Source organism: Haliaeetus albicilla, chromosome 2, assembly GCF_947461875.1.
Source record: "Haliaeetus albicilla chromosome 2, bHalAlb1.1, whole genome shotgun sequence".
Classification (NCBI taxonomy): domain Eukaryota; kingdom Metazoa; phylum Chordata; class Aves; order Accipitriformes; family Accipitridae; genus Haliaeetus; species Haliaeetus albicilla.
In genome coordinates, this window is record NC_091484.1 from 4,157,687 (window position 1) to 4,184,400 (window position 26,714).

The 26,714-nt window shown below is 48.0% G+C and overlaps 1 long non-coding RNA gene across 4 annotated transcripts in view; it reads right to left on the reverse strand.

Moving 5' to 3' along the window:
- The window catches only part of LOC138689273 (uncharacterized), a 70,344-nt gene extending 59,226 nt beyond the window's left edge, over positions 1-11,118 (reverse strand). The window contains exons 1-2 of one of the 4 annotated variants that reach the window (XR_011328126.1): positions 10,570-11,118; positions 10,025-10,183 (exon numbers count right to left, since the gene is read on the reverse strand). This is a non-coding gene — a long non-coding RNA (uncharacterized lncRNA). The remainder of the gene's footprint in view (positions 1-10,024; positions 10,184-10,569) is intronic. The other 3 variants (XR_011328128.1, XR_011328127.1, XR_011328122.1) reach the window with 3 other exon arrangements.
- Between the last annotated feature and the right edge of the window lie 15,596 nt (positions 11,119-26,714).

Here is a 26,714-nt window from a genome sequence, read left to right on the forward strand (position 1 = left end):
CCTCCTGACGCTTTCCTTCCTTTGCACTGAACAGTTTTCAACAGCCGAAAGCCAAGTCCTGCCTCAGACACCGGCTCACTTCTCAGATTGGAAGCGTTGCCCTGGCCGTCGCGGTGAACTTTATTCTCGACTGCTCTTAGGTCACTGGATTCCTGCTCCCGTAGCTTTATCCGACTCCCCAAATACCAGGGTTGACTTGCCTATGTAAGGGCTTTGCAGGGATGGCTCCCAACCTTACAGCTGCTGGGTGACTTCTGCGGTCAGTGGTCACGAGTCCCGCGCCTCTTGGCTGCCCAGATGCCACCTAATCCGGTCCCACCAGAAGGGCAGCTGAGAATGAAAGCTATTTATAGCAGTTGTTCCCCGGTCTCCCTGGGCTCATCAGTCTGCCCAGGGCTTTTTTAGATAGCGGCACAGGTCCCAGCGCAGGCCATATCTGGGCATGGCGAGGCATTTAGAGGCATGGCCCTGTGCTTCATGAGAAAAAAAAAAGGGAAAAAAAGGAAAACCCTGCATCTGTTGGAGATGTCAGTCGTCCTGCTTCCCCTGAGCCCCAGAGTGTAGCTGGTCTCCTGAGCACCACCAGCAACTGCTCCAACTGCTAAAACCTTTGACTATTAAATTCCGCTTTATTCAAGACATATCTGTGTCTAAAAGCCTTCCCCTTGCACACAAGGATATCCACCGTCGGCCTCCGCTCCTCCCTACAGACCGCTTTGCAAAAATACAAACCAACCCGGGGATTCACGCTGGTGCTTGTTAAACGGTGCAAACAAAAATGCCTTCAGAGCATCACGGGGCGCAGCGGCGGTCAGGAGGAGGCAGCCCACGGGGACGCTGCTCCTCCTGCATATGCAGGTACCCACCGAGGTACTCACGGCTCTGCTCGGGTACGGCTGGGCAAGCCCGGGGGTCACGCCGGCTTTGCACAACCTCCCCGGTGCCGGTAGAGTCAGCCGGCAATGCCCAGTATTGCGCCCAGACTGGTAACCAGTATCCGTGAGGCAGCAAGCAGCCCCGTGGTGCTGGAGCATCTTGTGGACCTCAGCGCACGCCTTGGTCCCGCTTGGGTATCCCCCAGGCAGCTACGGCCCCACGGGGTCCCGGTTGAGGTCCAGCCTTGGCATCTCGCCGCCCTGCACCCGCTCAGAGATTTTGGGGAGTCCAGGCAGGTCTTTGCATTTCGGCATGAGGGCAGAGGGGGCAGAGTCCAGCCAGGTTGCGCCATCTCCCCAAAGCACACGCCAGGCATCGCTGTGCAAGCCAACACCAAAGCAGGGAAGTCCTTACAAAACCCAGAACAAGTTTGTCCTTGGGTAGCCGCATCAACTGGCCTTGGCCTCCTCCAGCTTTAACCTCACAGCGCAAGCAGCGGCTTCAACATCTCCAAGGCGAACACCTACTCTGCCTCTGGGGGAAACTGAGGCAGGGAAGCTGCACGACTCATCTGCAAGCCCAGTGAGCCAACGGTGGAGCCCATGCCCTCAGTTCCCCATCCCATCCCATCCCAGCTGCTCTCACCATGACCCCCCCCACGTCCCAGTGGGAAAGCATCTCGCAGCATCGCTGCCGGCTTGGCCGAGGTCAAGAGCAACTTCAGCATCAAGCGGCAAACATTAAACCTAGCATCTTCTCTAGGAGGCAATTGCAAGCGCGGTACTTAAATCAGCTCTGGGCTTTCAGGGAAGGCATCCGAGCTGAGGAGTGAGGATATTTCTCTTGCGAGGAACACACCACCCCCTCGCCCACAGTCACTGCTAAGTGCAAGATGTGGTGAAAGTCTTTAAAAATAGATATATTCCCAAGCAATTCATGCCGCTTGCATCTGGCAGGGCAAACCTAGCATGGAAGCTCTTTCTTACTGACTAAAAAGGATCGTTAGCAGCTCAAGGCTCGTGCAACCTTGACTCTCTCCTCCTCTCTTCAGGGCCTTCTCTTGTTCTTGGCCTAAACCAGTCCTGGGAAACACAAGGGAAGCCCTGCCCAGCTAGGCTGGTGTCAAAGGCAGGGAGAGATACTGCAGTGCAGTGCTGATCTCTTCTGCAATCGGACGTGCAGACTAGCCCGAATGCTGAGTCAGCACAATTTCTTTTTTGATTGGTTGATCTGAGTAACATACTTTCAATGTATGCTAAAGGGGCAGCAATTAATACGTTTTCCCCCTTTCCCCACCTTTCCAAACCGCTTTGAATCGAATGCACAAATCTCACCCCCAAAGTCACTCTCTGGTCCTAAATATTCTGAGACTCTTTCATTTTTAATTTAGGGCATTAAAAAAAAAAAAATTTGCAATCTAAGCGATGCTCACTTTGATCGACTTGTGCTGCTGCAGCTAAAATATCTGTCCTGCAGGTCAATCTAATCATGCTTAATAGCAGTTTATTCTTCAACGCAACATTTTTCACGTTGGGTCGACAGTTTTAAATGAGATTGCTGATGCACCCCTTTACTAATGCTTTTACCAGGGCCAGCACATCCCTTGAAATACTTGTGCAATAAAATGCTTTATTGCTCTTGATGAATGCACTATTAAACTTGAATTGCAAACATGCCCCCCCCCTTTTTTTTTTTTTTTAAAAGAGGGTGCTGGAATTTATGGGACCACCTGTCTTCCAATATTAAGTAATAGTAACAACAGTAGTAATAGATCATCAACACAACAAACACACAAAACTAAAAAAAATAAACCCACCGGGGAAAACCGCATGGCACAAATTCGTCCCTGCGCTCTCGTGTGCACGTGCAAAATATCCATCTTATACCTGCCGGTAGTTCCGCTTACATGCGGAGAATTCATCTCGAGAACGGCTGGATTTTGTGAGGCATAGAATAGAAAAATTTAACTAATTTGGTCCACTGGATTTATGGCTTTTACAATTCTCAAAGCTCCTGTTTCCATGCCCGACACTGCACAGTCCTCAGTTTGCAGGATGGATGGGCGCACCTGAGCATCCCGGCGCTGCTGCGCGGCAGCGGGTCCAGCACAGATGCTCCTCGCAGCGCGCCCGCGACGGCGCTCCAGGCTGGGAGGTGCTCACCAGTTTATAAAGAGCGAAAACAGTGCGGCTTAATTTTAGCTACCAAATAGAGTGGATCTAGTGCAATGTTAGCGATCGCAGTTTTAATCCGAAGAGGTGTAAAAGGGAAGAAGAGCTGCCACGAAGCAGAAGAATGGCGCAAACTGGTTGCCGAAGAACTGCGGCCGTCATCTGCTTCCATCGACGCCAACAGCAAGGGGCTGCCGCGGCTCTGGGGGGGCCACACACAGACACCCCATATTGGTTTTATCATCATCCAAGTCCGGGTGCCTCGGGACACGCGCCACGGGAGAAGCCTGCCTTGCCACCTCCGCTCCCATGCTGCGAGACAGCGCTCAGAATTATAGCTTTGAAAATATTTACATAAAAAATAAATCTGAGCACTTAGTGACTTCCTAAAGTTAGCAATTCCATGTGATTAACAAGCGTATTAATTCAAAGAGGGGGGGAAGGAGATAAAAATTGCATTAAGAATGCAGGTATCTACTGTAAATCAGACCATGAGCACCTTCGCGAGAGCAATGCACAGTGGCACAGGAGTTTTAGTAAAACCTGTGCTGAGGAAAGAAAGAACAGGAAGGAGAGAGAGAGAGGAAGAAAGAGGAAAAAAGAGGAAAAGAGTAAAAAAGAGAAAAAAGATTAGAAGACGGGAAAAGAGAAAAAAGAGAAAAAAAGAAAAAAGAGAAAAAGGGGAAAAAATACAAATATTTTAAAAGAGATAAATATTTTAAAAGAGAAAAATATTTACAGGAGAAAAAGATTTACAGGAGAAAAAGATTTACAGGAGAAAAAGATGCACAAGAGAAAAAGAGAGAAAAGAGGAAAAGAGAGAAAAGAGGAAAAGACAGAAAAAGAGGGAAAGAGAGAAAAAGAGGGAAAGAGAGAAAAAGAGGGAAAGAGAGAAAAAGAAAAAGAGAAAAAGAGAAAAAAGAGAAAAAAGAGAAAAAGAGAAAGAGGGAAAAGAGAAAGAGAAATAGGAAAAGAAAAAAGAAAAGAGAAAAGAGAAAAAAGAGAAAAAAGAAACACAAGGAAAGAAGGAAGGAAAGGACAGAAGGAAGGAGAAGGAAAAGGAGAAGAGGTAGGGCAAAGGCTCAGCAAGGAATGGAGGGAGATTTTATATATAAATTATATATAACGTATAATTTTATGTTATATCCAGAATGGTGAGAATTGTCCTCATTTTTCATCCGGAGACTCAAGCTAACATCGGTGATTTACAAGGGAGTGAAACTGCAACCCCGCTTGGGCACCAGAGCTTCCCTGCTGGGGCTCAGCTCCTTTCCCAGCATCCACCAGCTTCATGTTTCGATCTGACCCCAAAATGGGGCTGGACACCCACAGGACCCATCCTCGTGGGGACCCGGGGGCTGAGGACCATCCCCACGCAGGGTGGCTGCTGGTGGGGCTGAGCCCAAGGGATGCCGCATCCCCGCAGCGAGGCTCCGAGAGACCCCACCGTGGCCAGCCAGGAAAACTCCGGCTTTCCAGGGCCCAGCATAACCGGAGCATCCTCAAATGCCAACGGGATGATGTGCAAATCAACCACTCTCCAGCGCAAACCCGGCCTTCCCAAGGCCACCTGGCAAAGAAAAGGCTCCTCCTCCGCTAGGAAGGGGCTCAGCACTTCCCACACCTCCATCACCCATGGTATTTACTTTAAACAACAACCAAAAAAGCTCTTAAAAAAAACCACCAAATCCTACACGTGGGAAACCTCCCCGATAGCCCAGCCTGCCTTTTCTAACCCGCTATCCACGAGCGCCTGTTTACAGCTAAATCCCCTTTGATGTACGTGTAGCAAGCGCTGACGGCGCTCGCCGCGAATCGAGCCTGATAAAGACTCCGCAAAACCCAAACTCCGAATCTCGCCCGCTCCCCGTGCCCGGGAGAGGATGCTGCGACGGGTGAGATTTGATGAACTTCGGCGCGGGATGCCGAGGCATCACGCCGACCAAACCATGGCTTAGGAGCCCGCGAGCCAAGTGAAGAGGGGTGTCGGGATTGCAGGGAAATCACTCAAAAGCAAAAACGTTGCTCTCGGCTGCCCCACGGAGACGGGGACGTGAGTTTGGGGAGCTGGGGAGCAGCTTTCTGAGGAGTTCGGCTTTGCCCGTCATTACAGGCTTCGCAGAAGCGTGAGGATGTTTGGGGCCGAAAGCTTTAAACCCTCGGCCGCGACTCCCACCTAGGCAGAACGTTAAGCTTGTATTTACACCCAGTTGCTTTCATCTTGCCTCATTATTGTAGGATCCTGAAGAAACAGCCAACTGTTTTACATTGGAAAAGGTTGAAAGGAAAAGCGAAAGCTAGTGAAGGCTTCCAGAATTAAAGGAGCTAATTTTCTTATTTTCCTTTGGGAAAATAAGACCCCTATATTCAGAGCACTCCTCTGGCTTTAGCTGTGATCTGCTGACTCGATGGCTCGTCACACCGACAAGGAAGATCTCCCTCTCTCCAGGTTTAAGCACAGAAAGTTTTAAGGTGGGAAAGGTTCGAAAAGCGGAGTTTGCACATTAATTTAAAGCTAAAACACTGCACGCCTGAGTCACAACTGTTGTATCCTTTTTCTCTCTTTTCTTCTCCCCCCACCCATCTCCTTTTGTTTTTCCTAGATTTAAAGATCAGCCAGCTCTTTTTGCTATCTAGCCTTATTTTGGGGGGGGAAAAAGGGTTGACGGGGAAGCAGGAGAAAGGAGCGATTGGCCTGCATCCCTGTTAAAACCCAGGAGCGGACAGCCAGCTTTCCTCTGGCATCGCCTTTCAAAGCCCATGCCGCAGTCAGCATATTGAATATTTAATGTCCTGATGAGCATTTCCACCTGCTGACACAGGCAAAGTGACAGAACAATACACGCGCTGGAACAAGATCATCAATTGACTCCCCAGTCGGTCTGCCAGGTCAGGCAGTTTAAAAAAAATAATAATATAAAATAATCTGTCTGTCTTTCTCCCCCGCTTTGCCCGGGGTCACACATTGCTCCTCCGAGAAGGGTTCCCACCTGAAATACATACTTCTTTACATTCCATAGCTTGCCAGGTTCATATGGGCATATAAAGAAGTATGTCTCTCAAGCAGGTAGTTTCAATATGCGCATTTATATGGTCACAGGAGGGAAAATAACACTGATTTACAATTTACATCCCGCGAGTGAGTCACGGCTCAGTTTAAACCAGCAGACTTTCCTCCTGCCCAGCCCATGTGCAGAGACACACACACACACACCCCCCCCGGCTCCCGCTCCTCGCCGGCAATCCCGGGCTTTGCCCTCGGCAGGTGATGGATTTTGGTCCCTGGGAAGAGGAACTGGATAATTCACAGGACACAAAGCGGCAGCAGTCCGGTGGCTGCCCTGGCAGGGGCTCTTTGTCACAGAAACGGCACAGAGTAAAAGCCAACCTCCCACTCCACCTAAAAAGTAGGTGTTTCATCTGAAATCGTAAACTTTCAGCAATTAAAAAGACCAAAATGTGCTTTAGTGGAAGGAATTTGCTCTATACGCACGTAGATATCATTTTAGACAAAGCCACGTGGGGGAAAGTTAAATACACATTTTTTCCCGATTGCCTCCATCCTGCAGTTTGGAAACAAAAAGCCAATTTGTTTTCAGAAAGCCAAAAATCAAATGGCCAGCTACTGATTTACAAACCGACACCGGGAAGGACTGCTCCATTTGCCAGAGTAAGAAAACTCATCAGCCCCAGACAAGCAATTGCTTTCATCAGTAAGTAGAGATTAAAGCATAGGAAGAAGAAAGCATCTTACCTAGAGAATCCAATGATTTTTCCTCTGCTGGTCACTGTGAGTGAGACACTACCTCGCAGAGAAGCAAACCCCAAAAGATAGCACACGCCTTTTGGGGAGTTCAGGGCATTTAAAAAGAAAAAAGAAAAAAAAAAAAAAAAGGACTTAAAAATCTCTTCGAAGAAGTCATCCGGTTGAGCTCCACGCCACCTCAGGGGTTTCGGGGAGACACCTGCAGATAGGCGACACAAAAGCCAGCCAAAGCAAGGTGTCGGGAGCTCGGGCCAAAGTCTTTTCCGAGTTCTTCCCGCAGCCCCGTGGGACGCGCGCCGCCGCGCTTGTGCGCCCGTGGGGCTCGGCCCCGCGTGCGGCCACTGGCTCTCTCCCCCTCTCCCTCGCCTCCTCCCAGCCGCGCTGAGCTTTAAAGCTCCCCGAACAATGTGGGCCGAGTGGCAGGGCTGCAAAACGCCGCCCGGGCTGAATAGGAGACTATTATGGGCAGGATTTAGGCAGGGAGCGACGGCGGAGGTCACGCCGGGCGCTGCCTGCTCGCTGCCTGCTCGCTCAGCAGGGCAGGCAGGGCACGCTCACCTGCGCCCGCCGCCCCTCGCCCCGCTGCCGCCGATCGATACCGATTTACAGGCGAACGCGGAATGGCTGCCTTCGTCTTAATGAATTTTACCGTTTCTCGCGGTCTCCTAATGAACCCTTTAAAGAGGGTTTAAGTAAACTTAGCAAGTGGCAAACTAAGCACTTTGGAATACCTAATTGCTTCGATGCTTTTCTACGGCTTTTTAAAATATCACTGCCGGCTGGGGAGTAAATATTTCCCTGCTCCCCATCGGCTTCTAGCACCGCAAAAAGCAAAGGCCGCGCGGAGCCGGGGTGTAAATCCGCCGCGCTCAGCCCCCTGCCCCCAAAATGGCTTTACACCGCTCACGCACCGCCGGCACGTGCCGCCGTCCCGGCTCTGTGCAGGTTCCCTCCTCGTTCTCCGAGTTTGTTGGCCCTTTTAATCATCATTTGTCTCATTTCGAGGCAAATTTCAACCTTTAGTTTGGATTAAGGGGAAGAGAGATGGAGCTGTGGCACCATTGTAATGCATGACTGCAGTGAAATTAAAGCAAAAGGAGAGCTGAGGAGTGTGAGGGAAAGTCTGAGTGCTTAAGATTCAAAAAAAAAAACCCCAACAAAAATCAAAGTGCTGGTGGGGGGTTTAGCATGGCCAAGGTACTCCATGGTATTGAATTTCCTTCAGATCGACAACAGGAGGGCAGCTACTGGACTTCTTGGACAATTAAACATCTGCAACTCATACCCAATTTGCTTTCTTCAAATGCATTTGACATAGGCTGTCTTGAACGGTCCCCAACTTCTGCAGACAAGCGGGACGGCGGCTGCCGGCCACCGAAGAGAGCACTATGCAAGAGCTAAAATAATGACCTTTTAAATCCTTACTAAAACTGAAGACAATGACACAACCGCAGCAGCAAAGTTCATCCTGGAGATTTAAATTTGCTTTGAGGCTCCGGGTGGAAGCTCGCGCTTTCCAGGGTTGTGCCTTTTGGTGGAGGAGCAGATAAATGGCGTGACGGTGCTTTTAACGGTGACGCCGGAGGCACCCTGTGGTTCCCATCCTGCAGCTACCACCAAGAGTAAGTGGTGGTGGGCGAGCGTCATCCAACGTCCTCGACCCACCTAGGCTGGCTGAGCTCCTGGGCTTGCTCTTATCAGAAAAAAAACACGCGCAATACAATTGTGGCTGTTCTGGGGAGAAAAATGGATGGAGACCTGGCTAGTGCCGAGGCCAAGGGGCAAATAAATATTGCCTGGGGGCAGAAGGGGAAGGAGGATGGTGGGAGAGATGGAAAGCAAGGTGCTGTGTGTTATATCCCTGCTCTGCCCCCAGCTCAAGGTGCTGCTCAGGTCCAGGCGACAAAGTGGAGCTGGAGCTGTGCAGCACAAAACTTTGGGGACTTTGGACACAGCCCGTATTTAGGGCTGGGTGCCGGAGAAGGGAGAGGCAAGCGGGGCCGAGGCAAAGGCATGCCCTCGCCCCAGCGCAGCCCACGGCAGAGGGACTGGGCTGGACTGGGCGCCGGGCTCAGTCCTTGGGAGACACAGACACAACCATGCGCTCGAGAGAAAGCCAGCAATTAAACTGACAGCACAAATCACAGATTTCTGCCTGTACAATTACACACAATTGCTGAGTGTACACTCTCTCCGGCACAGACATATACATGTATCCATACTCTCAACACAGCCTGGAGATGCGTTGTATTTGGATGATACGTTACACCTGCTTATATATAGCATCTACATACCTCCGTATAAAGATGTGTAAAATATACATATGCATGCTATAAAATGTACCTAAATTTGTGTGCGTGTGTGTATGTACCACAGTACCCATCTCACAATACCGATGCCTATATATTTATGTGACTAGGTATCACCACTATCGTATAAAATACAATGACCGTAGTCAACTCTGAGCTGCAGAAGCAATAACAGTCAATTGATGTATGAAGTGTAACCTGAATTCCAGACCCTTGCAGGGAAAACCTAACTTCTCCTCCTCCTCATATTCCCTTTCTGATCGTCCACAAACCATGCGCCTGTAATTAACGCTCATTTCTCGGCATTTTAACAGTTAATCACCGCAGCATCGAGATCATTGCAAGTTAGGCTAAGTTTAACCACATTTCACCCTTTTGCTCTGGCTGGTATTAGCTCATAGCACTAGTTTGTTGCAAATAAATAAATAAAGCCCCAATCCCCCCAGGTGTCATTAGCCAGCCTGTGTCTGAATTAGGCATTTAAAAGCCGGTTTAACCTTGCAGAACGGTTGCATGTCAAAGTTCTAACATTTCAGTTCAGATTATTCTAGTGCACTGCTTGCTCTGCAGTTTGTTAGTTGTTTTTTTTTTTTTTTTTAAAATGCGGAGTATGCCACAGCAGAACAAAAAAAAAAAGGGGGGGGGGGGGGAAGGTCTCCTAACCCATCCACAGATCAAACACACACCCAGCACATCCCCGCACAGACACACACACGCGGCACACACGCACACACATACATTTGCCGGATGCAAAAGCCCACATTTAAGTCCCCAGGTAAGTTGGATGGGCACTCAGTCCTGCATCGACCAGAAAAAGTGTTTAAAAACAAGCTGAGCTGGTAGCAGTTAAAGGCAAGGCAGGGAGCAGAAGAGGGGGGGGAAAAAAAAAAAAAAAGACATACCAGTTAGGAGCTTCTGTTGCAGCAGAGGACTCACCAGAGCACTAGCTGAAAGCTGAATCAGCTTTCGAGAGTTAGGGATGCATAGAGGAGGGTCATGGAATCACAAGGTAATAATGCGCTTCATGCTGCAGCCGTCAGCCTTCTCCTTATAGCCAATCTCTAATGCAGGAAGGGAAAAAGAGAGCAGGCCCAGGAATGGTATTAGTCCTCACTTGGAGGAAAAAAAAAAAAAAAAAAAAAAATTAAAAAAAAAAAAAACCAACCAGGCAAACCCTCCCCATCCACCCTTACCTCACCCCCTCCACCCAGCACCACTACAACTCCATCCCCGCTGCTGCAGCGCGGTTTGCCGGGGAGGAGGAGGAGGAGGAGGAATGGGGGGGGGGAGGAAGGCAGCGCGGTACAGCGGGGGCTGAGCGGCGGAGCCGGAGCCGGGGAGGGAGAAGAGGAGGGGGGGGAGGAAGGCAAAGCGGGGCTCCGGGGAACGCTCCCGGCGAGGCAGGAGTTAAAGAGAAGCAACCTTGCCCGCCCGGATTGCAGCACACCTTGATGCGAAAGGGCTGCGCCTGCAGAAGTGCCTGCGCCCCCCCCCATCCTCCTCCTCCTCCTCTTCTTCCTCACCCCCTCCCCAACACCCCCCCCCCTCCTTCTTTCCCCCCCCCGGGGGGGGGGTCAACCCGGGCTGGGGGTCAGGAGGGATACACAAGCACAGCCCGGAGAGGAGGGGGGGGTTCGGGGGGGGGGGTAGAGCTGGTCAGAAAGCGAGTCCACCTTTCCAGTGCTTATATACCCAGCGAAGCATCCGAAACACGCACTCCCGGGCGAGTGGCCCCTTCTCGTGTTCTTCCCTCCCTGCCCATATTTAGTCAACCACGGCAAAAAATAGCCTGTCAGCTGGAGGCTGCTGAGCAGTATTTGGAGTTCAATCGCTCCTCGCAGCCCATTGACTACTGGTCCTGCAGGGTCCTGACTCTGCCTTTTTTTTTTTTTTTTTTTTTTTTTTCCCTCTGCTATTTTTAGCTAGGCCAAATAAAGAGGGAGCTCATCTTACTACTCTCTGCTGGCCCGAGGTTTCGCGGGGCCCTGGCTATGTTTGGTAAGCGTTGGCGTTGGGAGACGTGAAGCGGAGACCTTGTCCGTGCCGGAAGACCTTTGGCTCCCTCCCGTATTTATTCTTTTCCTCTCCTTTTCTTTCTTTCATTTCCATTTCTTCCTCCACGGTAGAAAGGCATCCAGGGAAGAAGGTGGGGAAGAAGCTCGAGGGATTCGGATTTTCACCTTACAGAGGGAAGAACCGGGATTCAAAGACCTCATGCTGGGGCCAAGTCCCTCATCCTGGGCACCTCGTTGTCTGGCCACGTCTGTCCTCCTGTGTCTCCAGAGGTGCTGAAGGCTGGGAAGGTGTTGGACCTCCTGTCCTACATGGGGAGCACTGGGGAGCCCCATCACCAGCCAGGGAATCCCCCCCTGCCACGGTGGGTTAATGGGGGTCACAAACACAGCAGTATGGGCCTTGAGGTCATGGGAGCTTCCCAGCCTCCAGCGTTTCACCCAGCGATACACCGAGGAGGGGCGATTTTGGCAGCAGAGGCGTTGCCCTTGACTTGCACTCGGTGAAGCAGGTGAACGTCTCTAGAAACTTGAGTTAGAGCCAGCTTCAAAGTAAAGATGTCCAGGACAGCAGAGCCCTGGGGATGTCACTTCGGGAGAGCAGATAAATGATGGCACACATGGCATTGGCTACGTTCAGCCAACCTGTCCTGCTTGTTTGCAGCAGACCCCCACCTTCTGAATCCAAGACCCCCGTGCCCTGCCCACACCAGGTCTCTACACCATGCCGCCTCATCGAGGCTCATCCAGAAGGACCACACCACCTCCTCACACCCCAAGGGCACCTCATGCTGCTGATGGACCAATGCCGTGGGCAGGTTTTGGGGGTCGGGGCTGGAGGAACCGCTATCTGCCAACGCATGCTTGGGTGGTGGTGGTTGGATGTGGAGCCAGGGTGGGAAGTTTGGATGAACCCCAACGAGGTGCTCAACACCCTCTGCTCCCATCAGCAATCAATGAACGCAGAGCAAAGTGTGATGGAGATGCCCACCCATGGGGTCTGTGCACTGTTGCACAGAGACCCGGCGGTGCCGATCCCAACGTATACCTCCACTTGGGACATGCGTGTGACACTGTCAGGCAACACTCATCTGAGGTTGTTGTACTTGTTGGGAGCTGACAGCACGTCATCTAAGGATGGGAAATGCCTGCAGGAACCACCCCATAGTGCCACGAGGTGGGAAGGGCTCCCAGGAGGTCCCAGTGGTGCTTCCCCATGCCCTGATGTCTGAGGTCCCCAGCTCCAAGGACGATGCCAGAAATAGCTGCTACGGCTGACGCGTCTGTTCTCTGTCCTGGGCTGCTTTGGCTCTTTCTCTGTCTCAGCCGATGGCTCTCCTGAACCCACGCTGGGAACTCGGTTTTCCCTCTGCCCTCCCGGTCCCAAGGACGGGCTGTTCCACACCGTCCCTGTTTGGATAGCCCACGATGGGGTGTGTGGCAGCAAAACCATGAATCTGGTGTCCCTGAGGTGCCAGAGCCGTCTCTGTGGCGGCCACAACATAAAGCAGCCCCAGGCACCTCTATCTGACCCCAGGGACCAAACCTGCCACCTCCCACAGGATGGGCAGTGGGGAGAGAGCCTGTAGGAAAGCTTCTCCCCCCTCCCCACTCCTCTGCCCCAACGTGGTCCTTGTGACCACCAACGTCCCCTTTGCACCTTCATTTCCCTGCAGAACAGCCCAGAATTTCCTGCAGTGGCATGAACCACATCCATTGGTTTTTATGTCTTCTCTTTTCCATCACCGCAGGGATGTCCAAGCTGCTGCCCCTCGAGCATCAGCCAGGACTTTCAACGCTTCCCAGCCCATGCCCTTTCAATAACTGAAGCCATGGAAGCCCTTCTCCACCCCGGCTTACCCCAGAACCACCCCAAATTCATTCAAGAAGGCCTTTACCCAAAATACCAGCCCAGCCAGCACAAGGGTGATTCGTTGCCTGTTACTCTCTTGGGAGCATCTTGGGGTTTTTGAGAACCCGAGCGCCAAAAGCGACAGGTTCTCATGCTATTTTCAGCCCCATCCGAAATCACAAAGTCCCCGGGAGGAGCGGCTCGCCGTGCCCCGGCGGGACCCTGCACCGGCGGCAGCGGAGCTGTTAAGAGCTGCTCGCTATCGCAGGCGCAATCGTGCCCTTCTTTGGATTGAGTGAGTTGTTATCACATCCCTGACAGGTTCCCCAGGGTTGAGAATCCATCCCGACACCGAGGTATGTTGGGAACAGGAGCAAACTATAAACGGAGATGAACCACAAGCAAATGTCTGAGACGTGAATTAAGAGATCGTTTAAAGCCCGAACCTGCTTTTTGCACACCGATTTCTTCCCTTCACTAATACCATACTCACCCTTGAGCTCGCGGGGACTGAAATATCTGCGTTCCTCTCCAAAACGCATGGCATCTTTTTATCAGGACTTGGTTTGGCGCTTGCTCCATGCGCCGATAACGCTGGGAGTTTGGCACGCAGAGAGTGCGAGGAGAGATGGGTCCTGAATGTGCAACCCCCACAGCCTGCCAGACTTTATATATATATTTTTATATATATATATATATTTGCATACACACATACATATATACACATATACATATATGCCTATGCGTATGTAATAATAATGTATATATCTGTGCACATAATAATTCTGCATTAAAGCTCCTTTAACCAAAGAAACCTGAGGAAGATGCACGGCAGACTGTAAAACTGAACCAGTTCAAAATATTATGTGAGGGATTGCAACACTCCAAACAAAATGCAAGATGTTACTTTAAAAGAAGCAGGCTTGGGCTTTTGAATTTATGTAACCTAAACTGATTTTGTCTGTTTGAAATTGTTGTTGCGTGTTGGGAATCTCAAAGAGGCGAGGAGCAAAGCTGCAGACGTTTCCTTTGGAGTCCAAGATTACAAGCCCCTTTACTTCTCCTTGCAGCTCCAAAGCTGTTAATGGTTTGCTTCATTTTATTAACAGCAGACAAGAAAAAAAAAAAAATTCCTCCTCGGAGCATGTGTGAGGTGACAAGTTGGATAATAACAGCTCCTTTGGAAGCTTTTATAGTACATTAGGCAAACATAGTGGATGTTTATAGACTTTAAAAAATGCTGATTATATAAAAATGCATTTATAGCCTTCTAAAATACCAAGCTACTATAATATAAATATTTCCAATAATAAAAACTAAAAATGCAGATTATTGACCCAAATGGAGCATTTTTTTGTATAGATTTCTGGTTTTCTTTGGGCCAAAATCTGATCTCGAACCGAAAAACCTGGACGGTACCCTGTGATAAGAGTCAGATCGATGAGGTTTTCGCATCCTGCAGAGGATGCTGCACTTTCCTGGGATGAAGCCAAACCGACTTAAGGATGCACCCCATTCACCCTCCCAGCACCTCCAAACACCTCCAGCTCGAGGGAGCTCCTGGAAAAGCCGGGCAGCTCCCAGCAACCTGCTGGCCCAGCCGCCTTCCCACCTCGCTGGTGGTGAGGAGGCTCTTGGTCACCCAGTGGTTGGTCTTCCTCTGTTCTCTGTAAGAACTTGTATGAATAATTTATTTTTTATTGGCACAGAAGCTGGAAAGTGGCTCTGTCCTGTTCCTAGCTGATCAGGTTGCTGGGGATGTGCCTTTTCTCTTTTTTATCTCTTTTTTCTTACTTTGACCCAAAATTCCATCAGTAGGTGGAATTAGCGTTTGCCAGTGGTGGTTGTCTCAACACAGATAAATTCTTTCCAAAAATTAAGGTCTTGACAAATTGGCACATGCCTACCAAAACCCAAATACCCCAAACACCTAGAGAATAAATGAGTTATTCTTTATTTTATAGTCTTTGTTTTATAAAAGAGAATCTTTTCTTGGCTTTGTCCTTTACTAATGACTGGGAAAGACCAGCTCTGGGCTTTGGAGCTGCCTGCAAAGTCCCCTAAGTCAGCATGCGGTCTGGCTCTTGCATCAAACAACCATAACACCTGATCTATAGTTTGACCCAAAAGAAGAGTGTTTATTTCAGTTTCATCTTCCTGAAGCTAATTTTCTTCCTTTTGGTAATTTAAGGGTTTTTTTTTTAATAAAAAGCACCTTTTTTTGTACAGGGTCCCACCTCTCCATTAACTGAGCCCACTGCAAAATTTCACATTACTTGAGAAAACCTGAGCCCCACCAGCGAAGACAGACCAAGGGAAGCAGCTGCCTGCAACTCTCCCACCAGATGAAAGCAGCAATTGCATCACCATTTTGCAACGTAATGGTGCTTAAAAACACATCTCCTAACTTCTCCCAGAGGCCAACTCCAGCCTTTTCCACTGTACATGGATATAACACGTCTGTGCGACACACAGTTCATGCGGTACGACGCAAAAGGTGCTTCTTTTTTTTTTTTTTCCCCCCCCCCGAAGCTTTTTCCTTTTGTTTGGTGTTTCTGGCAAAAGAAAGAAAATAAAATTGTTTTCAAAACTAATGACAAACAGAAGCAGTGTTCATTGATAGCACACTACTAACACCCTTCCCTCTCAAAATCCTAATGTGGGAGACAGCGGTGAGATGCTCGCCCTTTTTTAATTGGGAAACTGAGGCAGGAGAAGGGGTTGCTTTGCCCAGGGAGCAAGGACACGGCCGGGGGGTGCCGGGGCAGCCCGGGCTGCTTCCCCGCATTCTCCCGGGGGCTTATCAGCATCTCGCTGTTGGCGGATGAAACGGTGACATTAGAGATAACTTAGCCAATTACCCACCAGCTGACTTGAGTTCATTCACATGTTGCAAGCTTTTTTTGTTCAGCGAGATGTAAGGGTTGGGTTTTTCTTCGACTTTTCAGAAGTTGTGAAATACAGCCGTTGGATGCTATCATAACGATGAAATATGGCTGTTTCACTGGCTGGCTGGGAGATTTTCGGTATCTCTATATGCACATATACGCAAAACGAGCACGTTGTTTCTGCAGTTTGCGTGTGTAATATAATGCTTTTTGTTTTGGAAGATATTTCTCTGAAGACGCTAACCACCTCACCTCCGAACACAAATGTTTTTCAATTATTAGATGTTTTTTCCCTGCATTGTTGGAGCAATATTAACAATGGGCAAAAATGCAGCAGAACAAAAGGTTTTCATAGCGGTCTATCTGTTTAAGTATTTATAAAGCACCAATCTCTCAGGCACCTGGCTCTTACTGTGGTTTTAAAAGATTATTATGCTATCATATTATAAAGGGAAGAACAAAGGACCACTCATAAATTTAACCAAAACCCCCGTATTTTCCAATCTGTGTGATCTCTCTGAAACCTGGGATCTTCTTTTGTGTCAGGGACGTTTATGTCTTCTCCGATGTCCTTCCAACAATAAGCGTTCCAGCAACAGAGATCACATTATATACTGTGGTTTTGTTTGTGGCAGAGCAAAATTAAATGAGTACATAAATTACTCTGCTCCTGGAATAAAGAAACAAGCAAAAGAGTGGTTTTTTAAAGTGGCTTTTTTTTTCCAGTAGGATGAGTTAGATTTCCTGAAACCATGTGCAAATTAAAAAGTTCACAGTTCAGGCTTATTGTGAAAGCTAAATCTCAGCCTCATTTTGAGAGGCGGCGTATTTAGGAAGACACATTTGGATTTCTGTAAGAACTTGTAATTGGTTTCCTACATCTTCCTTGAGCCAGCACGCCTCCCGCTCCCTCCCAGATTAACATTTGCGGTGCTTAACAGCAAAAAGGACACTCGTGGCTTGGTGCACGCTACAGAAATATCTCCTGATGTTAGTGGAGCGCTGCAGCGTTCTTCTGCGAAGACCCGCTACCTCGAATAACTCACACCTGAAATGCAGCGGTACCCTTTGCAGCCCCAAATGCCGCCTGCTGCAGGGTATCATCCTCAGCGAGGTTTTAAGGAGCAAGGAGAGCATCCCTGGAGGGATGAGGGCTGCAGCAGGCACACCAGTGGAGATGGTCCAAGTCCCCTTGAGCATCTCCACACCATCCCATGGAGCATGAACCTGCTCTCAGGTTTCTTATCAAGCTTGTCCATGGCAAATCGCAGACCAGGAGTGCCTGAGGTCACTGCTGATGGCTGGCCAGAGCCAGGGTTGGACCAGACTGGTTTGGGAGCAGAGGAACTGGGGGAGGATGGGAGAGAAACGAGATCAGGAACTAACATGAGAGAGGCGCAGGCTGATGGGAAAAACAAAGTGCTGGAAGGGCCCCGCGCTTTTTTTCTCAAACACATCTTTTTCCGTGCATACAGGATAAGGTAACAAGATACATGATTTATTTAGCACAGAGAAAGCAGCTGTTCGGAGGAAGTGTGGGAGTTTTTAGGCAATCATGTTCAGTTTCTGAGGAGTCCCATTTACAAACGCTCACCGCTTCATTTTACCCCCTCCCTCTCGTTTCCCTACAGTTATCTCCCCATCAGGCTGTGCTGCACGGATGCTTTAGGCTCTCACTTAGTCTTTACTTCTGGCTTCACTTCAATTCCCTGAAATTGTCGGGACTGCCTGGCTTTGAGGGTCACCCCACCACCTTTATCTAATCCGTGAGACTGTTTCTGACTTTCTGACAACATCTGAGCCAAGAAAATCCTGCAGCACTGTGCTGAGGGTGTTAAAAACGAGCAACCCACTGCAGCCAGGGGCATCGGTGAGGCTCCGCTGCCTGCCCAGGAGTAGGCGAGACATCTTCCGAGGGACCTGTGCCAGCGGCTGCGTGCCCGATGCTCTGCTGAGCCAAGCCCTTGCTCAGATCAAGCACTGTCTACAAGTTCACCTTTCCTACGGGGTCTGTGTTCCCCCCAAAAATGCATTACACACGCCTTGTGCTGCTGGATGGGATCAACCTCATCCATAAGGTTAATATCTCCTCCTCTTTTGTCCAGGGCTGGGAATGAAACAGCATCACTTCTAGCTCCAGTGCCGGTGGTGTAGAGCTCACCAGCTCACGAGGGCTCGAGGCTCCGGAGTTGCCCTGGGAATCATGGCACGTACCCTCAGCCCTTCTGCAGAATTTCTAAGCGGTCTGGAATTAACTGCTCTCCTGCAAGTAACTCACTAATAGATGTGATTAGCAATTAAGAAAAACATTATTATCTGTCACATGGGATTGAGGAAATATTCATTGCAAGCCTGTGCATGACAGCAGTAGGAGAAGGGTCCAGGAAGGCTAAGAAAATATCAGTAAGACAATGTCAAGGAGGTTATCATAGGCAAAGACATAATGATGGAGAGGAAGCCAACAAGATGATCCATGAAAGATGGTAATGAACAGCGGCGCCAGCCAGCAGAGTGAGCACTGTGTTGCGCTTACAGGAGAAGGCAATTTATCATCAGATATGGGTAAAAATTCTTCTGAAAGATCCAAGAATCCTTTGATAAGTCAGGAAAAAAAATCAACAAAAAAAACTGTAGGCGAAACAGTGAGCAAAAATGATTTAGCAAAACAAGGTGCTCTGTACTCGTCGTGATAGGCAGTTCAAAAATTTGCTGTTCTTCTTAATCTCTACCTTGTGCAAAGCCTTCCACACTGGTCTAAAATGTCTGTGGAGCTTTTAATGCAGTCCCTACGCCTGCCAGACCTTCAACGGCAATTAGGCACCAACCCATGCAGACAGATAGGTGCTTGGTAACGTTTCCAAAAGCGCAACAGTGAATTAGATGCTTACTTCTGGCAAAGCACTTCTGCAATTCAACTGAACTTCCTCCTACATCTTAAGAGACCCAAATACCTTTAGAAATCTGCTCCTTCCAAGCACACTGCTGTGTCTCCAGCTAAGCACAATGGACCTGAGCTAGTTGTGATCAATCCAGTTCTGGAAGAGCCGTATCAGACATGCCATGTTGAGAGATGGTCAGATGGGACCTAGACCACACCTAGACCCTGGTCAGGTATCTCCAACTGGAGCTTTCCCAGACTACTGGGGACACAACAGCTCGGTGGGAGCAATTTTGTGCTTGCTGCATTTCAAACTTACAGCCACAGCTCTAGTTCTTCTTCCCTAAAAAATACGGAGCCAATATAAGGGAAAGTAAATGGTATTTTTTCCTCAAGCTGCAAAAGTTAGGTTAGTTTTTCATGCTCAGATTGCATCAGGATGCAATATAGTCAAGAATAACTAATTTCCTCTTGGGATTGTTGGAATAACTGGAGCAAAGGCTGCTCTCTAGGAAGGACACAAGTAACCCTTAGCCGTGTTCTGACTGAAAAGGATCATCTCATCTAAAACTGTAAAGAAGTTCCCTTCTGGAACACATCTGGAAATGAAGCGTCTCATGCAAATCTTGTTAAACCGACCAGCATTGGAGCCAAACCAAAGTAGGCTGGTTTTTCTTAGGACATACCCCTCCTGAGTCATGAGCTTACGGTGGCACCAACAGGCTTTTGCCCTTTCCTTTCGGTCATGCTTCTCTATTTATTTAACATTAGCCAATTTATTCAAGTGTAAGTTAAGAACCAGTGGATTATAATAAATATTTATTGAAGTTTAACAAATCTGTAGGACCTGTATGTATATTAATCCTCATTATAAGTGCTGTCAGTTGCCACTTAACCTACAGTAGCTGTCTTCCAAATTTATTATATTAAATACATATTTGAGATGACTAATTTACAGCATTAGCAGAATACATTTATGTCACATCCCATATTCCCTGCCTTTGCAGGCTCCTTACGAAGAACCTCTCAGGAACCAGCCAACACGCCCCAAAGCTGGCAGTGAAGTGAACATTGCGAAAAGTCCACCGACAACCTTGTAAACCAGGAGTCCTGAGAGAAGCAAACCCCAAACCTGCGGAGGACACTGCTAAAGCCAAAGGTCTCCTTGGAGCTTGAAGTGGGGAGCAGATGCCACAGCCTTCTCCTTCATGGGGCCATCAGGAGTCCATGCCTTTGCCTCAGCTGCAGGTTTGGCTGCAGCCTGCTAGAAGTCCATGACCTTCTGTCTGCTACTCCACCCATGAAGGTGGTTGAATTGGCTTTCAGGTTCAAAACTCACTTAAATGCCCACAGATCGTGAATGCCTAATCTACCTTCCTTTAGGAATCCATGTCAAGAAGCCCAAGGGTCTGATCCAAAACTCACTGCAGTCCATAAAAGGCTCATTTTGATGCCATTGACGCAGACCCAGATTTTCTGACAAGTCCAGCCACTAACAGCACCTGTGGGCTTTGCACGCATCTGACTTGGGGCTGCAATTTTCCAAGCAAGCACTGGATCTCTCTTTGATTTTTGCGCTCGAATCGAGCGTGCACCACAGTGCGTGTGCAATGAGGTGTGTGCCCATTCGAAGGTAGAGGTGAGGTGTGTTGTTCTGCAGTAATGGCGTGGTAACTCCATTAGAAATAATGGTAATTATATTGTGACTCACCTTAATGCTACCACATTATATCCTAATGACTGTTCAGTTAATTCATTTTTATTGGCTGTGTCTTGGAATGGAGCTTTGGAGTGTGCTGCTAATGCATTGGAAATTAAGAGTGTACACGGGCCCGTGGGGTTATTTGTACCCAGCTGCGTACTAGTGCTCCTGCTTATAGCAAACAGATTGTGAAATCAAAAGGGATTTATGCAAAAAGTAGGGAATGCAGCCCTACCATGGGTCCGTCAGTAATGTCACCCTTGTTGAGAGGTAGCAGGAAAAGCAAACCGGGCTCCTGCTGCAAAGAGCTCCCTGGAAAACTCCCGTAGGTGGCATTGGACACAGGAAAAATAGAGCAGCAAATGAATCGTTGCCTGTTTTGTAGGGGAAGGTGACTGCAGGAGACACACTGGCAGCATGTACGAAGAGAAACGGCCTGGGTCTGCCCAAGCTGCAGCCCCAGCCTGCCTGCTAGGACCTTCTTCGTTAACCTTTGTGCTAATGAGAGATAATGACCAGGCTCTTGGCTGAAGCTGGAACTGGAGCCTTCCCTCCTGATCCTTTGTTTACAAGGAAAGGGCTCCTTTTGTCTGTTGTCTTTGTGGTTCGTTATGACCGTGATTTATTTGGGGACAGTGTTTTTGCAAGGTGCAAATTACCTTCCTCCAGGGAAGACCTGGCTTCAGAGCAGAGTCTCCACCTTCCCGGTTTGTAGCTCTCCAGCCATCCAGACTGATCACCGCAGGTATTTTTAGAAGGTCATTCTGAAGCAGTAATTTCATCTAGTGATTTTATCTTCTGCCTTTTAGCAAATATTGCTATTTTTTCCCCCTGCTGTTGCAGATGGTGACAGGTTTTAATGTCAACATCAAATTACCCCATATTTCTCAGCCCAGTTCCTGAGCCAGGACCTCTGCTGACACATGGAGTCACGCTGGTTGTCATTCTCGGCAGAGGGACCAAGACTGTGAGAGCCTGGAAGAATAAATTTCTTTCTTCCCTTCAGAGGTGGTCCCTCGAGACCATTTTTTCAAGCAGAGGGATTTTCCACTCTGCAGGACAAACAGTGCCATTCATAGAAAAAATATGTTAATGGAAGGGAGCTTCATGCCAGAATCTCTCTGCGTGTGTATCAGCCTCAGCAGCAATGACAGTGCAGCTCGAGCAACAGGCTGCTTCAGCTAGCAGGCTTGGAAGCTGCAAAAGGAGAAATAACCGTGTTTCTATAGACCCTAACAAAATAAAGAGCCCTTTTCTTTCTCTTTTGATCTGGATCTTTTGTTTTCATTTTTATGTAATTGCAGGCATCAAATTTACAAGGGCAGAGTGTCATTTTCCTCTTAAAAAAAAAGACACCCGGATTTCAAATAACTATCCCATTTAATAACAGCTATTTTAAGGTAGGTCAAACCTGTGGCCCAAAACCCCTTGACAGTGTCCCTTTGATACATTCCATTAGCCAACAAAGGGTTTGATGTAAACTGACAGACATCTTTTAAAAGAGCAAACTGGATTGCGACAGCTGATAATCTCATTTTGCTGAAGGACTTCTATCGCGTTACCTTTAGCTGGAGGCTGAGGTCTCTAGGAGGAGTTGGAGCCGGCGGCAGGTTGGTGAGGAGCCCTGCTCTGCGGTGGGTTGGAACGCGGGGACGGTGCCAAGCCCAGCAGCCACATCTCGCGGGGCAGCAAAACGTAGGGATGCTTTTGAAATCCCTGCAGAGAGAGTCAACCAGTCATCCAGCTAGGAGCTCATTTAACCCAACATAGCTTAATTCTCCTCTTATTCTCATATTGGTGAGAACAGCTCCCGGAGGCAGTCACGGGTGACTCAGGAAAGACTGAGGTAGTTTTCTCTGCAAGGTCAAAGAGAGCCAGGCAGGTGAGACATCGTTCCCCTGCACCACAGCTCCATCCAGGCAGCGTGAGAGGTGAACCAGCCCTGACAGGGTGCTCCAGGCACCGCAGGTGGCCAAGTGGTGATGAACTTCTGATAGCAACTGCCCAACCCTGCCCAACCCTGCCACCCATCTCTCTTCCCAGCGCCGCTGTGAGCAGTGTGTCTTGGTGTCGCTTTCCCCACGCAGGAAGGTGCCCCGATGGAGGCAAGGTGGACTGGAGGACATCGTTGGTCCTTCCAGCAGTCGTGAAGTCAACAGGTACCTCTCTTGGCAGTGACAACTTATTCCATGCGGGGCCTTGTACCACCATAAAGTGGTTTTCATGCCACTAATGGGACATGTACCTTGGTCCTGGAGCCTTCTTCCAGTCCTTGGAGCACTATTAACAAATAATTTTGTCCAACATGTCCTAAAGGTATTAGTTACATTTACTGTTCTGCCAAAAAGCTGTTTCTTTCTGGTTTGGCACGCAGCATCTCATTCAGGAGAGAAGATAATTGTCTGGCTCAATAGCTGATCTATTTTCTACCCAATGATGGTTTCCCTTTTTGAAAATTGATGATCGATTAGTTACATTAAGGATCACCAGGTATAATATGTTTACCACACATTATATTTATTCCAGTGTGGGATGAATGCATTAGGCCTCATATCATTCAAAGGGGATATTTCTGATGTAAAACTGTGCTGTATTAATGAGACTACCCATCAAAATGGATGGGTCAATTAAAATAGAACAAATTGCAGACTCCTGCTTAAAAGTCGCACTGGAACCTCCAGCCTACATTATCTGTAAAATTCAAACTGAGCCCATTTTTGGCTCAGACATGTTTACATTCTTATGGAAAATATATTAAACTGTATTTAATGATATTCATGTAAAAGGTTGTACAATTTTTTTGCTTGATGCCACCCAAGACAACTGAACCTCGAGCTCAGGACTTTAAGATACTACTGTAATTCAAATACTGATATTATCTCTGCAAGATAGGTCTGGGCATGGAAGCAAAGCCTTTCCTCTTTTCCAAAAGAATCACAGTGATTTAGGAATGATTTCACCTCCTTTTGTTACATTTCAAGTTTTACATTATATTTTAATAAGTCTGTCATACGGTACAGACAAAAGGATGTTCAGCTTCTGCTGTAATTAAAGAAAATCACTGCAATGGATAACATCAACTCAGCAGATTTCAATGATCTTGCTTTCACCGCTCCAAACTCCGGCACTCCTTGCATACTGAACTAAAACAAAGCCAGTCTCCAGGCTGCTGCTCTCAGGAGGATTCATCTCCCCCAACTTCAGCTTCTAAAGACAGGCACTAAGTCAATCATTCAGAGTTTCACCGTAGGATCATTTGTCCCATGCTAGCTTAGCCACCTCTATTAAGCCTATTAATTTCTTCTGCACTAGCTCTGGGAGCAAACTGGGCAGGAGGCTGGCAGCACGTCTCCAGCAACAGAAGAACTATCACTTTGATATATCCCAAGAAAATCCCACTGCAGAATTATGCTTTTGGTGCTCGCATTAGCATCCCTGGCCGGTATCCAGAATTTCTCTTGGAATTTCGAGCTGCAATCAGCTTGTTAGATCAGACCCAATCCTGTCTCCAACCACCATCGCCCAGTCAGAGCATCCCTCTGCAGTTGTGGAGGAAAACTTTCCAGTGCTACATTTCATAGATGTAAATAGGCAGCGGAGCTTTCCTTTAAGAATTTATTTCTTCCTCTCCCTTCGATGAGTTAGCTGTGGAAAAAGTCACCTATAGTTAAAGTTAGTCCATTGGAAACCGTGAATATTATATTGTCCTTTGTGCAAGAAAGGAATTAAAGAAATGGATTTGGCCTTGATTTTTTCATTTGAACTTCTCTGCTTGAGCTGCACTTTTCTATTACCTCTGCAACTCTGCCTTCGTTATGTTATTAAAAGAAAAGTAATTTATGATTGCCAGTCTTGCAGTCTCTAATTATTTCTGGCTGTGCATCACAATTATTAACTTGAGTATCCACCCTTTTTCTAACAGGATGAAAAACGTGCAACCTCTTTTGGGTGAGTTACCTGTAGGTAGCCATGCATCCATCCTTGCAAGCCACTGTGTCCAGTCAATAATGACGCTCTCCCAATTTGATATGTTGTTTATACTCGGTGCAAGCCAAAGGTTGGATTTACAGTGAAGATGAAACACTGTCACAGGTTACTTGAGGCTTGGGTTTAGTACCTGGGTGTACTAAAGCATCTTGCACTGTTCATAGTCTCATTCAAGACCAGGCAATAAAGTACCACTCAGCATGAACTAGAATATCAGCACATCGCTGCTGTTCTCCTTTTTTTCCCTGGATTGCACTGGTTTTCCATTTACTTCTGGCAGGTAATGAAGACATCTGTTCTCATCCCAACAGCTCTCTGCAACTTGCTTTCTGAGAAATGGAATAGCACTATTTCAGCGATTTTGATCAACTGAGAAAATACTGCCCTGCATTTATGGAGGTCAGGACAGTCATTATATTCAAGATATTTCTATGAAAAGTCCCAAGGAATGGACAATGACTGGGAAAATCAGATTTCTGAAATGCGTTCAGATGCCCCAGAGATGTTTCACAGGTGGACCTTGGGTAAGAGCATCTCAAGCAGAAATGCCCTGCCCAGGTGTAGTGCTCATGAGAAGCAGCAAAATTCCAAAAAGGCTGGGGAAGCCCCCACCTTTCACAGCAGAAAGCCCAAAGCCACTGGGGAAACTCATTTTGTGTCGGTGAGCGCGCTGCCCGTGGCCCCCCAGCCCCTCCGCTGACTCGCGCTGGAGTAAAAGCCTGGGATGTGCTCTGCTGAATTCCAGATTTCATCTGTATCAATCATTTTCCCATGTACCAGAACAAAAATCTGCTACCTGGCCCAAATACAGCAATTAAAGTGCTCCATGCCAAACAACACATCTCTGTGAGTGAAGCCAGGCTGGACTGCTTTTCGGGTCCAACCTCTCACTTTTCTGTAACAAGACCATTAGTCTATAAAGCACACCTCTTTTTTATCATCTTTAAGATAGCCTTTATGGTAGGTGTAACTACATGCAAAGGAAGGAGGGGGGAAAACCTTTAAGTATTTTGCATTTATAGTTATATGTAGCTTTATTGCATAGTCAGTAAAAATCCCTGCTGATTATGTCATTGCTGAGGCAATCAGGTGCCAAAAATATTTTTTTTATTTCATCTGAGCAATAATCATTTTCTGCCTGAACAGTAGACCCAGTTATTGTTTCTTCCCTTATGTTTTCATTAATTAAAAGGAAGTGGAGAGGTAACAAACGACTCCCTGGATGCTGAAGTGCACATTTTTCACTGTCAGGTTATAAGAGGCAATGGGCAAAGACAATATATCCTGTCAGATGTGAGAGTACTTATTGTCAGCATGGTTTGTAAAAATAGAAAGTGAGGTAGCTTTTCTGGATGGAGTTGAAGCTATCTATGGATGGAGTTTAATCTGACTAATTATAACTAAAGGCTTTGGCAAACAGCATCATGTAGCTGCGAGAATACTGGATAGTGCTTTTTTTCTTATCAAGTCCGTGTGAATGTTAATGTGTGTAAGTGTAAAATCGACTTCTATTAAATCTTCTAAATTGCCATGCACTCCTTCACCCGCAATGCCTCACTTCTTCATAACTGTGCTGTGGAGTTACTGGTAAAAGTATTAAAACTCTTTGAAACAGTCATATATCTTCTGGTTTACAGGAAGTGCTTCAAGTGAAGAAGAAAAAAAAAAAGAATAATTTCCGAGGAGCGCTTCTCTCTTGCAGGAGAGCAGAGAGGAGAAGGGAGTTTCATCTACAGCTGAACGGCTGGCCAGGCTCCATTTTATTGAGCAGCTCCCTAAATCCCACTGCGAAGAAGACAGCCCTTCCAGAAGAGATGTTGTTTCCTACTGGAGAGGCACTAAGGAGCAAACCCTGGGACCCATGCCTCGGCGTGGGAATTTCAGGGAACTCAAGGAGCTCCTTCTGACCCTTTCTTGCCAAGATGCAACCCTCATAGCAATACCGGGAGCTGCAGGAGCCCGAGACAGCCAAGATTCCCCAGCCTAGCCCCCAGTTGACTGGGGATTCACGGAGAGCCTTTGCTCCTGGAGCGAGGAGTCAGGCGATCCATGGAGATGAGCACAGACGCCCTTTGCCCGCGGAGCGTTGCCCCAGCCCCTGCGCCGGCTGCGCCGCTTCCCCGAGGTGCGCGCTAAGAGCTGGCGAGCTCATGCAGAAGATGCAAACGGGCAAGAAAAAACAAGCTGAAGTTTTTTCTGGCATGCAAACGAGAAGTTGAGCTCTGCTTTTTTTCTGCACTGGCGAACCTTATCTTAATTGCATCAGGCTGTTT